At 42.6% G+C, this 13,507-nt stretch overlaps 1 long non-coding RNA gene across 1 annotated transcript; it reads right to left on the reverse strand.

The window, feature by feature from the left end:
- Positions 1-254: 254 nt before the first annotated feature.
- Positions 255-11,713, reverse strand: LOC309377858. Its single transcript, XR_014171736.1, has 4 exons — positions 11,680-11,713; positions 9,821-9,961; positions 7,799-7,935; positions 255-771 (listed from the first exon to the last, which is right to left on the reverse strand). It is a non-coding gene; the product is annotated as an uncharacterized lncRNA (long non-coding RNA).
- Between the last annotated feature and the right edge of the window lie 1,794 nt (positions 11,714-13,507).

Below are 13,507 nucleotides of genomic sequence, written 5' to 3' on the forward strand. Positions count from 1 at the left end.
TGGCTCTTTCCTAGTGAAACTCCCCCCTCAAGGTGACCAAGGTAGCTTTAGTCCCTAAACAGGGTTGTGCACCAGACCAAAATCACTCTAGATAATCCATTTCATTCAGGAATGTCTGGAGTTGAACAGCCAATATGACTAAGGAAAGCGAGTACGTTCTGAAGAATTCATTGCCGGATGAAGAATTAACTAATTAATCATGGTGCCATGTTCTGTCTTCAGTTAAAAATTGGGCTGCCGGCAAAAGGAATGGATTTGATCTGAAGGATCTTTATTACTCATACATGAGTGGGAAAGAATTCAGCAAGTCCTTTTGATTCCAAAAGATACAAAATGCATGCAAATCCAAGTTCTTCTGAGACACAGAAGCTTACAGTGAACATAACACAAGTGTCCTTTTTGATGAACAGATAGTACTTAACAAAGATAAAGTGTCAATTGGCATCAGTCTGTTGATTCCAGGGTGCTGTCAATCAGTTTTGTTCAAAGAGTGAGTGACACGCTGAGAGCATAAAGTGATCAATCTGAAGTCTTAGACATGATGTCATAGATCAATTTCTACGGTTGCAGCATAAATGGTTTATAATCTGCCTCTAGTGAAATATTAAGATATCGTCTGTTACCTCTCAACAGAGCTTACAACTTTTATTTCCGCCCTTTGGGCTCCAACGTTCAGAAAGTCAGCACTTCAGACTTCCATCCAGTGGTTCCAGCCAAGTATCTATTGTTGAAAGCACTTGTGAGTGAGAAGAGGCAAAAGATCAAGGACTGCTGCCAAAGGAACAATAAATAAGTGAGATAACATCCACACAAATTGTGTCTCGGAAACCAAACAAAAGAAAATACTGGGCCTTAAAAACAGGTTAAGAGAGAATGGTGCAGCACTCAGATACAAGGAAATGCCAAAGGCAGGATGACCAGCTTGGGTCCAATAATATGTGAATTATAATATAATATTATCTGGTCATGTTTACCACAATAATCCATACGGGATCATAAGGATTGGGGTGGGGGGAGGCATGAGTGTGTGGTTTGCTCATCATACAATATTCTGCATACTTGTTAGAATGCATGCACTGAATTCAACTCCTGAGTAAACACCTTTACACACACACACACACACACACACACACCATATACGACTTAATCATAAGAAAAACAAAATGAAGTGGTGAATAACATCATGATTTGATACAAGCCAGAGGCTATGTTACATGCAGAGTAGACCTACTGAAATTAATGCACCCAAGTTGCAGTGTGATCCTAACTACAGTTCCAGCACCCGTTTCTTCTAACATAAGCATTTTGTACATGGTTTTGCCTAATGCACACATTTTGGCAAATTATCTCCTTTAACATAATACACGGTGTTTGATTTTGAAGTGCATTTGTTTGCTTTGTTGTAAGCTGCTTTGAACATGTGGTTTTTTGGGGGTGGGTGTGTGGCAAAGCAGCATACAAATCACCAGTGTATTAATTTTTGTTTGCATTCTCCCCTGCTGTATCCATTTTTTTGTGCAAAGTTTTGGATTGGATAAGTTCCTCACAAAATTGGGAGAAGTGTGAATTCCAAAGTATAGCTAGTTGCATTCTGGTTTACATATTAATTCAGGAAATGTGAGGTTTGCTGGCATCAAAATGCAACTTGAATTAGTTACTCTCCCATCCATACATGTCCTTAACTCTGGAGCCAATCCAGTAGCATTTTCTAGCATGGCAACATTGACCCACAGCAAATTGTTGGTGGGACAATGTTGTAGACCAGCTTCCGGCATGATGGTGCTGGTCATGACTGTGCATTAGCAGTGTTTACATCCCATCTAACACACTTTCTTTTTTATTTATTTGCCAGCAGAGTCTCTCGTAGGATTAGGCAATTATTTCTGATTTTCGACAGCTCTGCAAGCAGAAATTGTGCCAGCATTCTGCCCTTGCACCCCCCACAACCCCATCATTTTTCATTAAGACAATTTAATCACACACACATTTAGCATAGCTATTCTTAGCTGCCCTTTCACAGTCTTGGTGAAAAATCCATGGATGTTACGCATGAGCCAAGTATAAGTCAGCTGAACACTTTTAAATTGAAACCCATTTCCCCTGGAACACAAAGGCATTCCCCAACCCCATCCCACGTTGAAGATTATTTCCACTTTTTAACCACAGTCATTTTGGCTTAAAGGTTCTTTGGAAAAGATCCCCAGCCTTTTTATAGGGGTATCTGGGTGCTTAAAATGCCTGAAAATCAGGCCACTCATTGCCGTGGTTAAATGTGGGATGGGAAGCCAACTTTATTTTAACACTATGGTTTTAAGCAAACCTATATGGCTTTCTTTTTTGCAAGCAACCTTCCCAAAACGATTCAGCGGCTCAGATTTTGACAGAACATAACTTTGTATAAACTCTGTACGGTGTGTTTATAGGAATAATGTTGCTTGTATAAATACAATTGGCAAGGAGGATGGGAAACAGAGAATGGCCTCTTTGGTGGCCCAAGAGACCCAGAACTGACCCGAACATTAGGTTGGTCTCAAGTGGCATTGAATAGGGTGGCCCCCAAGATCCCTTGCGCTGTCATAGAGGATGCTGGGAATGGGATGAAACTTTCTGGCCATCTGTGCCAGGGGTGGGCGACCTTTCTCGGTCTGAGAGCTGCTTTCTCTGCTAGCCAGACTTCTGAGGGCCACATGCCATTTGTGGGTGCGACCAGAGGAAAAAGTGGGCAGCAGAACAAATGTGAATTTTACTTCTGTACAAGTAGGCTAGTTTCTGTGCCCTCTCACACCCTGATCTCTTCTCCAGCCAGGCAAGAAAACAGCACTATCAGAGTTCAAGGACAGATTCCAGGGAGGCATTGCAGGGGGTTAGACAAGACGACTGTTTGACCCATCTTCCAACTCAACGATACTGTTATTGTATTGACAAAACCCCAAACAGAACAAAGCTCAAGGAGGGTACAAAGCAGGTCTGGTGAAGGGTATGGGTTGGGAGAAGCCCAAGGGCCAGGTAGAAAGAGATGGAGGGCCATTTGGCCCCCTGTGCCTCAGTTTTCCCATCCTCGATGTACACATAGGAGTTCTGGAAGAGGAGGTGCATTTCGCCCTCTGTGCAATTCCAAAGTAAAAACAACTTAAAGGGCATCCATGAAAATGAGAGACATCTGGTATCCCTGTAACCGCCATGCAGCCACTATCAACAAACATGCAGCTTCCCCACACAGCAGAGGCTTTAGTTAAAATGTGGCAAGGAATATAAACAAACAGAGGATAATGGGATGGTAAAACTGTAAAAAAAAATCCACATAACTTCAGGATCAATTACTAGTGTCATCTTACTTGTTTCTGGGAGGTTGTGTGCCTCTCGGAAATGGTCCCCTCCTCCCACCTCCCCATTGTTCTTGGCACCTAGACACATCTAAATTAAAAGTAGCTGGTTGTTGTTTATCATATTGAAGATTGGGTATCCAAGTGCATTGACCATAAATCCTAATGAAACATTTTTAATGCTCAAGCCTGCATTTTCTGTATGGTTTGAATTACCCCATATTCCATTTACTAGCTTTGGAGTGTTGTGGAGGCAACAAATGCTCCATTAATGGGCCATTCAGCACAGGCTATTTATCTCCAGAATAACGTTGAGCACTTGCCTGTATGTGAACTGATGGAGTTTTCCAATGTAATATTATTAGTGAGATGGCTTATTGGTCAACACACACAGAGAGAGCTTTTCATAGCATTCATTTAATATTTAAAACATGACCAGGTAATGTTTAGCTTTTGACCATCCTGTCATGGCCCCATGAGGTCTCTCAAGAGCATCCGGGAGCTGATGGGCTAAAATGGGCTTCACCCTCCAAGCAAGGTGGAGTGCTTAAAAGCCTTTTTCATGCTGGTTAATCCCAAGTGGACCCAGTGCTAAAAGAACTTTCAAGCTCTATGCCTTGCTTGGAGTTAACCTGTGCAATTTCAACTGGTCTGCCTTCAGCCATGTAAGGATGAAAGTGTGCAAGCTAAATGCATGGGCAGGGTCTAAATACTACTATTATTATTATTGCCTTCTCTGTCAAAATGACCTCCAAATGGTTTACAAGAAAGGAAACGTATCAATAAGAGTAGGGATGCTGAAGAATTCTAACAAAAAAAGAAATGGGAGTGCAAATTGCTGATACACACCTATTCATCCCATATCCAGAACATAAATTAATTCAGCAAATGTGATTTCATTGTTGTTGATGCATTCAGTCAGCAAAAGATAATTGATTATTTCTCTCACCATCCCTTTGCAATAATGAATGGAATAATGTAATGACAATTTAATTTATGTGATTAATTATGTAAATTACTTAAGTTATGTCATTTGCCACAGTGAGACCTTCATTTTTGGTGGAAGACCAACTGCAGCAGCACTGGAACAATGCTGCATGAAATGAAAACAGGGCAATCCATTCAGATAGGCGGGGTACAAATAATAATATTATTATTAATTATAAAATGGAAAACAAGGCCTTCTTAGACATATAATGTTACAAAAAAATAGTGAAATCACAATGAAAAGCCAACAATAAAGCAATAACAATGCAGAAATATTAGAGGGTGAAAAAAAAAATGAAATCAAATGAAATATGGCCTTTGAAAGCATGGGAAAACAAAGTCTTTAGTGTGTGCTGAAAGCCCAACAATGTTGCCGCCGTCTGTGTCACTTAGCCTAGGTGATGCATTTTGTCCATGGCTGGATCTTAGCTCTGTGCTTCACATTTTTTCTAGGTTCTACGGCTTAAGAAAATTTCCTCTGGACGTCACTTCCACCTAATGTCTAATTCCCAGTAATGTCCAGGAAAATCCAAACGTATGGCAGCCCTATCACTGTTAACCATGTTTTGAAAGTGAGTTCTTAAACTCAATGCCCAGAGTGGCTGGGGCAACCCAGTCAGATGTGCAGGGTACAAATAAAATTACTACTGCTGCTGCTACTACTACTATTGGTAAGTAAAGGTAAAGGGACCCCTGACCATTAGGTCCAGTCGTGACCGACTCTGGGGTTGCGGCGCTCATCTTGCTTTATTGGCCGAGGGAGCTGGTGTACAGCTTCCGGGTCATGTGGCCAGCATGACTAAGCTGAACCAGAGCAGCGCATGGAAACGCTGTTTACCTTCCTGCCGGAGCGGTACCTATTTATCTACTTGTACTTTGACGTGCTTTCGAATTGCTAGGTGGGCAGGAGCAGGGACCGAGCAACGGGAGCTCACCCCGTCGTGGGGATTCAAACCGCCGACTTTCTGATCGGCAAGTCCTAGGCTCTGTGGTTTAACCCACAGCGCCACCCACATCCCTATACTACAATTGGTAGTTTTGTTCAAAAGGATAACAGTAGTAACATTCCGGCCTGTAGCACACTTAAATTCTAAAAGCCAAACTGGTCATTTTTCTTTTCAAATGGACTTGTAAAGTCTGAGAAACATGCAAAAATGCTCCATTTTGTATGTGTGTTTTTTTGAGGACAGCTCTAGGCTGTTTTAAAGTTTTTAAAGGAACCAAATGAAAATGGATCCATTTCTTTACAAGTGGTGGTTTAATCCTGCTGGTAATGTGGTTGTATTCCAGACGACTCTCCCAAGGGACAGGGAGGAGCCCAGCCAAATGTGTCTTGTGTTGAAAGGTTTACAAAGGAGAAACAGATCACATTCAGCAGGCTGATAAATGGCTTCATTTCCACAGCCAGAAGGAAGAACGCTAATATAAGGCTATTTGTTTGGTTTGTTTGCTTTTGAGAAGCAGAAAGACCCGTGTCCTCCCCATTACCTCTCAATTGGGGCTCCCAAGGGAAAACTATTTCCCCATCAGTTCCGAAAGGTAACACACAGACACAAAAAACATTCATCGTGAACCTCTGGATTCCATTATGGAGTTTTAAAAAAGATTTCTTTCAGTAATTATTTGATCCAAATGAAGTTAGCAGTTTGAACATGATGAAGGCCCTGATGATTTTGATGAAATGCAGGCCTATAAGAACATTAAGGCTGTGAGATTATTGCCATAATCTTAATAATGTCTTAATGACATTAAGACATCAGAGAGGCTGTGGCACCTTAAAGTCTGACAAATTTATTGCAGCATGATCTTCAATAAGCCCAAGAAAGCTCATGTGGGAACAGATTTTTCTAGGCTGCAAGATATTCCAGGACTATTGAAGTGCACTGGAAATCCCTGATTTAAATCTCAGGCCAGTGGGTAGTCTTAAACAACTGAGGATGCCCAGGGCCAGCATCTTGTTCTGGGTGGAAGACAATTGCGTTTCCTCCTAAATAGTTTCTCCAAATGATGCCTCTTTTCTATATAACCAATGGGAAGGGTTACTATGACTACATTTAGAGCTCACCTTTTCTCCAAGGAGGTTGAAATGATGCGTATGGTTCTCCCCCTCTCCCTTTTATCTTTACAACAATACAGAGAATTAGATTAGGCTGGACCATAAAGAAGGCTGATCGCCGAAGAATTGATGCTTTTGAATTATGGTGCTGGAGGAGACTCTTGAGAGTCCCATGGACTGCAAGAAGATCAAACCGATCCATTCTTAAGGAAATCAGCCCTGAGTGTTCACTGGAAGGACAGATCCTGAAGCTGAGGCTCCAATACTTTGGCCACCTCATGAGAAGAGAAGACTCCCTGGAAAAGACCCTGATGTTGGGAAAGATAGAGGGCACAAGGAGAAGGGGATGACAGAGGACAAGATGGTTGGACAGTGTTCTCGAAGCTACCGGCATGAGTTTGACTAAACTGCGGGAGGCAGTGGAAGACAGGAGTGCCTGGCGTGCTCTGGTCCATGGAGTCACGAAGAGTTGGACACGACTAAACGACTAAACAACAACAAGAAGATTAGGCTGAGAGACAGTGGTCACCCAGGTCACCCACTGAACTTCACGGCGAAATGGAGATTGAACCTGGTCTGCCAGATCTTAGTACTACACTCTAACCACAAAACTACATGGAATAGGTCAGGGGAAAGGCTGCAAATAAGGGGAGAAATTGCCCCCATTATTTAGCCCACACATAGTCCCTAAATAGCCACTAGTAATGCCTTTTGAGCCTGTTGGGTTTGACCAGTCTCAACTGTTAATTAGAAGATTTCTATCCCACTTTTCAGTTGAGTGATTCTCAAGAATAGCTTACACACACACACACACACACACAGACAGGCAGACACACACAAACCGCAAACCCACACAACCTGGCACTCCTCATCCTGTTGGCTGTTGAATAGGGCCGGAGTGTGATTTCCTTCATATCCACAGTCTCATAGTATCTAGCAATTGGAACAGAATGTTCTTTCTAGGGGTGGAGAAGCAAGATCCCTGCAGCAGATGGATGGGACCAGAGTCAGCTCCATGAAGCAAAGGGTGAGATGTACCATGTACAGAAACCAGCTGGAACAGGGCACTTAAATCTTACTTCAACACTTTGTTGATGGATGGAGCCAGAGTGTGCAAGGCAAAAGGCACAGCCCAGTGGTAGACCATTTGCTTTGCAGGTTCAATCGCAGGCACCTCCAGGTAGGTTTGGAACCCTAGAGAACCACTGGCAGTGAATGTGGGCAATATTGAGCCAGGTGAACCAATGCTCTGACTTGGCATAAGGCAATATCCTATATATTCTTACGTTCACTGTGGACAGACCAGCAGCTTCTGCTGTACTTGAGGGCAATGTGCTAACTTGGGGGGTGAAGGGCAGCTCATGTGGCACATACTGCCCTACCTACTCTGTGCTCCACAACATCTGCCTCAGGGGGCAGCATCTCACTTTACCTGATGGTAGGGCCATTCTTCGATGGGGCCATCTTTCTTTCTTTCTTTCTTTCTTTCTTTCTTTCTTTCTTTCTTTCTTTCTTTCTTTCTTTCTTTCTTTCTTTCTTGAATTGATATGCTGCCCTATACCCGCAGGTCTCAAGGTGGTTCACAGAATAAAATCAGAATATAAAACCAGACAATACATAATCAAAATAAAATCAACAACAACCCAATAACAGCCTTCCCCCAACACATCTTAAAAGGGCATAGGATGTCAGTCAAATCAACCAAAGGCCTGGTTTAAAAGGAATGTTTTTCCTGGCACCTAAAGGTGTATAATGAAGGCACCAGGAGAACTTCCCTGGGGAGAGCATTCCACAGATGGGAAGCCACTGCAGAGGAGGCCCGTTCTCATGTTACCACCCTCTGGACCTGTGGAGGAGGAGGCACATGAAGAAGTGCCTCAGAAGATGATCTCAGGGTCTGGGTAGGTTCATATGGAAAGAGGCGGTCCTTGAGGTATTGCAGTCCTGAGCCATTTCCCCTGGTCATTGTGTTCTTTCTGGGAAGCAGGGGGTTCTTATGGAAAATAGGACCAGAGTATGCTTCCCTTCAGTTTTGCAGTCCCAGAGAAATTGGCTGTCCTTTCTGGAAGGGATGGAGAGGGACGCAAATGCAACCATGATGGCTGATCTATTCCTTGATCCAAGCTAGAAATTGAAAATGCTCTGAGCTAAGCACAAATTAGTGCATCCTAGAACTTGCTGTAAGTGGAAAGGAGAGCGGTAATTCTGGAAGAAGTAACAATAGTCTGTGTATACAGTGGTACCTCTGCTTAAGAAATTAATTCATTCTGGGGAGTCCATTCTTAACCTGAAACTGTTCTTAACCTGAGGTACCACTTTAGCTAATGGAGCCTCCCACTGCTCCCGCACTGCTATCGCAGGATTTCTGTTCTCATCCTGAGGTAAAGTTCTTAACCAGAGGTACTACTTCTGGGTTAGTGGAGTATGTAACCTGAAGCGTCTGTAACCTGAAGCGTTTGTAACCCAAGGTACCACTGTAGCTGTATGCGAGGAAGAAACTCTAAAATAAAACTATGCATCTGCAAAACCTAGGCTGAATCTAGGTTCTTATTTCTAAGAGTTTTGTTGTTGTTGTTGTTGGTAACTACTTCTTCAACTGAATTGCCCCTTCTCCATGATATTCTTCCTGAGAGACATCTCCATGGATGGAGTAAGGGGTTCTTAACCTTATGTAGTTAATATTCTGCAGTGTGAGTATGCTGTATTATATTGTCCAAAGAAAATATCCCAGCCAATGAGATTTGCACTCAAATTGTAGCTTTCAACCAATGAAAAAAGTGACAATCTTTTAATTTATTAAGGATGTGTGTTTAGAAAAATAAACTCACGGGTACAATGAACTTATTAAATATTCGCTGATATTTCTCCCCTTCCCCCAAAAAATTGTTGCAAGAGGGTTGAGGTTAGAGATGAGGAATCTTCAATATTTTCCCAAACCTTGTTTATATAAAAAGCAAAAAACAAAAGCATTACAAGATGAGAGCTAATTGCAAGTACAGTTGCAATCTCATGATATGCCTGGATAGATATCATAATACTTTGAAGAGGGAGAGAAAAATTTGGATGGGAGGGAAAGTGAGAGACATGATTTGTATTATGTTGTCTTCTTTTTTCTGTTTTGTATTAGACAAGGCTCTCAATATAAATTCTTCACAGTGGAAAAATGTGTCTCATGGGGATCTATTATATTATTGCATTTCTCTCTTTTGATGAAAAAAATGGTAATGATACGAAGAGGGAAATGTCAAGAAAAATTAGTCTAAATGCTTGATGCTCTAAAGCAAAATAGGAAACACATTTAGTGACATGTCACTGCTCTTTGCCAGAGGCTTATCATACAGGTGAGCCAAAATATTGAAATATGATGGATAGCTTTTCTTTTGCACCTAAGTGTTCTGTCCTTTAGGATCTTTATCCCCCCTTCAGGTCTTGATTCAGAAAAGTCATCACAAACCTGCTTAAATCCAGATTGTTCTGAATCTATTTTGTCCCGCACTTGGGGCAGGGAATTCCTTGATGCTGGATGGCTGACCTTGGTGTGACCTTGACTTTCCCCAATGGTCCAAGAAGCAATGCTATCAGAAGGGTCACAGAACTGGTAGGGAATGAAGAAGAAAGCACAAGAATACTGAAGGTCTAAAGGGGTTGTATACCAGGGGATGGGGGTGGGCACATGCTAGAGGTGGACAAGGCTAGCAGCAAAAGTGGTTGAACCAATGACTGTAAATGGTTATTTTTGCTTCTTGTTTTGTACGATAGGCACATTGCTACACTCCCTCTCTATCTTCTATTCAGGCAAGCAAGAGGCACTAGCAGAATTCAAGGCACAATCACTCAAGGAAGATGAAAATCAGGGGTGTTTACAAGTCCCTCTGAGGTGTCATGGAGGTGGTGGGCAGACCATGAGGAGGAATCCCAGTGGGTTTGGATAGTGGTTTCTGAACTCCAATAGATGTCTGATCCTGGGGAGGGTCTCAGTAGGATAGACGGTGGTTACCTGCCCCCCAGAGAAGGCTCAGGCAAGCTTTTAGAAGTGCCTCCTGTTACCTCCCTTAGACATGCCTCCTTAGTTTCTCCAGCTATACAGTTACAAAGTAGTGCATTTCCCCCTGTATAAGACGATGCCTTTTGCTAAAAAATAAATAAAAATAAGGCAAAAATTGGGTGTCGTCTTATACATAGAGAATGAATGCAGAGGGGGAACGTGTGATTAATGACAGCAGCAAGCAGGAGATTGGCAGCGGCGATTGGGCGGGTGATTGGTGGCAAGGCCTGCTGGCGATTGGATGTGGCTGCGGCAATTGGACAGGCGACTGGCAGCTGTGGCAAGGCGAGCAGGCGATTGGCGGTTGTGGCAAGTGGGTAGGTGGGCTGCTGGTGGCGGCGGGCGGGCAGACGGCGACTGTGGCAAGGTGTGTGATCGGCAGTGGCTGTGGCAAGCGATCGGCAGTGGCAGGCAGGCGGGTGAGCGATTGGTGGAAGTGACCTCCCCCACCCCAAAAGCTAAACAACTTAATTTATTAATTTTGGGTTAAAAAAATAGGGGTCATCTTATACACGGAAAAATACAGTAATTTCTCCATTTAGGCAGCAGGGAGTATATCTGGTGGAGGGATGGCACCCATCGCACTTCTGGCAGCTAGGACAAGGAGACACCAACACGAGTACACACAAATCTCACCTAGCGAGCCCACTAGAAGGTGTGCCCATTTGCTTACCAGTCTGGGGACTCCAGCTAAATGCTGGTCCTGACCTGTCCTCCCAGTAGTATTGCTTGTTGGCTCAGTGTCATAGCTCACACTTAGCTATGCCTCTGATGCCTCATGAAACTGCTAATCCTTGCAACTTGTGTTTTCCCTGATGATGTTGATGATGATGATGGTGGTGATTTTACCCCACCCATCTGACTGGGTTTCCCCAGCAACTCTGAGTGGCTTCTATAATGAGGAGGCCCCCGGCTGAGGTAGAGAATTCATTATTATTATTATTATTATTATTATTATTATTATTATTATTAACCCACCCTTCACCCCAAGGTTCTAGGGTGGGTTACAACATTAAAACACAATTATGATTTTTCAAATTTAAAAAATGGATAAAATCATAGTGCAACACAACCTAAGAAATGGTGAGTGCAGGACACTTAAGTCTAGGAACTGAGCAATGTACAGCAAGGTTTTGAGAAGCTGTTTATTGTTCAAGCTCAGATGGAAGACTTAGTGCAATCTCACTACCAGATCTCAGTTTTGCAGAAATAAAAATCAAAAAGGTTACCATCCACCCATAGAGAGTGTGCAGACTTCCCAAACTGACCTGCAAAGCACTAGATGTCTTGAGCCAATTGTAGCTGGAACAACGGAGAATATAGATGTAGATATATATATATGATGCAGGGATTGTGAAGTCATAGGTCAGAGCAAGTGAAACTGCCAGAGCACAGAGTGACGGCTGCGCTGGCCCTACCAACCTTCTAAAACCATCTTCCCCACCAATGAATTCCTTGTTGCTCTCCCTTTTTAAATACTGCTGCTACTGCTGCTTGACAGTGAGAATGCATAAAATGCATGTGAGTGGGGAGACAATATATTCCTCTGTGAAGGTGCTTACTGTGTGTGTCAATACAAGCCCATATTTTACACTCATTTTAAATACTGTTGCTGTCCAATTGAAGTTGCCAGTTTGGTCCTGGACAAAATTGGTTCCCCCATCTCTGGCTGAACAAGAGCAACACATTGATTCATCTTTCCTTTGGGTGGCCTCATTTCACTTCACATGCAGAATATATTTTATGATTTCAGTTCACTGGTGCTTGCATGTAGTAATTGCAGGAATATTTCAGGCTAGCAAATGGAAGGAAATTGGCTGTTGTCTCTAATTTAAAGTGAAATTGACAGGAAATACCTTATTTTAGGCTTAGAGGGTGCATACACATTTTCAGAAGGGAACTCTTAAGACCTTAATGTGAGCCACATTAAATAATAACTTATGAAATTAATCAGCTGCTTCCCATATGGTCTTCAAAATATTTTCCAATAAGGTAAATATGAGCAAACGTGATTTTTTGATTGAATAGATTATTTAATGTTTTCGTACTCTCTATCTTTCCAGAAAGTAAGATGGTTATCAGAACATAAAAAGGATTTTAATTCAAAGTGACTTTGCCAGGTTCAAATAACATCACTGGGGTTTGATATTCTGTTCAGAGATGTAAGATTTAGACCTATTTCCTTGCTTCGGCTGCAGTGAACGTGGTGGTGGTCGTGACTTCAAGAGGAGTTTGCCGTTAATAAAAACGAAGGGCTGGAGGGTTTGGGTTTTATTAAAAGCATAAGCCATAATGATCAATTTGGATAAATTAAGCTTCTGTAATTACTTGCAACTGATGCACTGCGAGGACCTTGAGGGCTCTGTTTTATCAGGAGCACAAAACTCAGTTCTGAGCGCATTATGGAGCAATCTCTGCGCTTTCTCTGAGCTCTCCAGAGGGGCTACAGCTCAGTGACAAAGCAGATACTGAATCTCCAGCAACCTGCAGACAAAGAGCCCATAGAAAGCGCTGCCAGTCTGAGTAAGCCAGACTGATTAGATGGACTATGGTCTGACCCACCATAAGCCAGTTTCATATGTTCATGAGGGTTGCTAAGGCTGAACTCATCACCTTACTTTCCCGAAAGGAAGCTCCGCTGAATTCAACAAGAGTTATTTCTGAGTAGACGTGTGCTGTAATGCTGCTATTCTAACTCATGTACCTGAGAATCAGGACCATTGAATACAATGCAATTTACTCCTTAGAAACTGGTTGGATTGTTGCCTAAATCTAGTTTGCTGCCACCAAATTAGCTCCCAGTTCTCTCAGTTGTCTTCCCTTTTTATGTATGGGCTACGTCCTCTTCAGATATAACTTGCAGCCCAAGCCCATATCGCTAATATTTGGGACAACCCTGGGCTTACATTTCCTTGGACTGTACCCTTCAAAAATGTCACATGGACTCTTTGCGAGCTCATCTTTATTTGCTTCAACATTTGGGACTACAGTATATCTCCAATGAGTCACAAAACCTGTTGCATCTATGTCCGTGTCTATAATTAACTAGACCCGATTTGCTAGAACTGAGGATCTAGTTAGGGTAAAGGAAGTGAC

This window comes from Podarcis melisellensis (genome assembly GCF_964234715.1).
Source record: "Podarcis melisellensis genome assembly, chromosome: 9".
NCBI lineage: Eukaryota > Metazoa > Chordata > Lepidosauria > Squamata > Lacertidae > Podarcis > Podarcis melisellensis.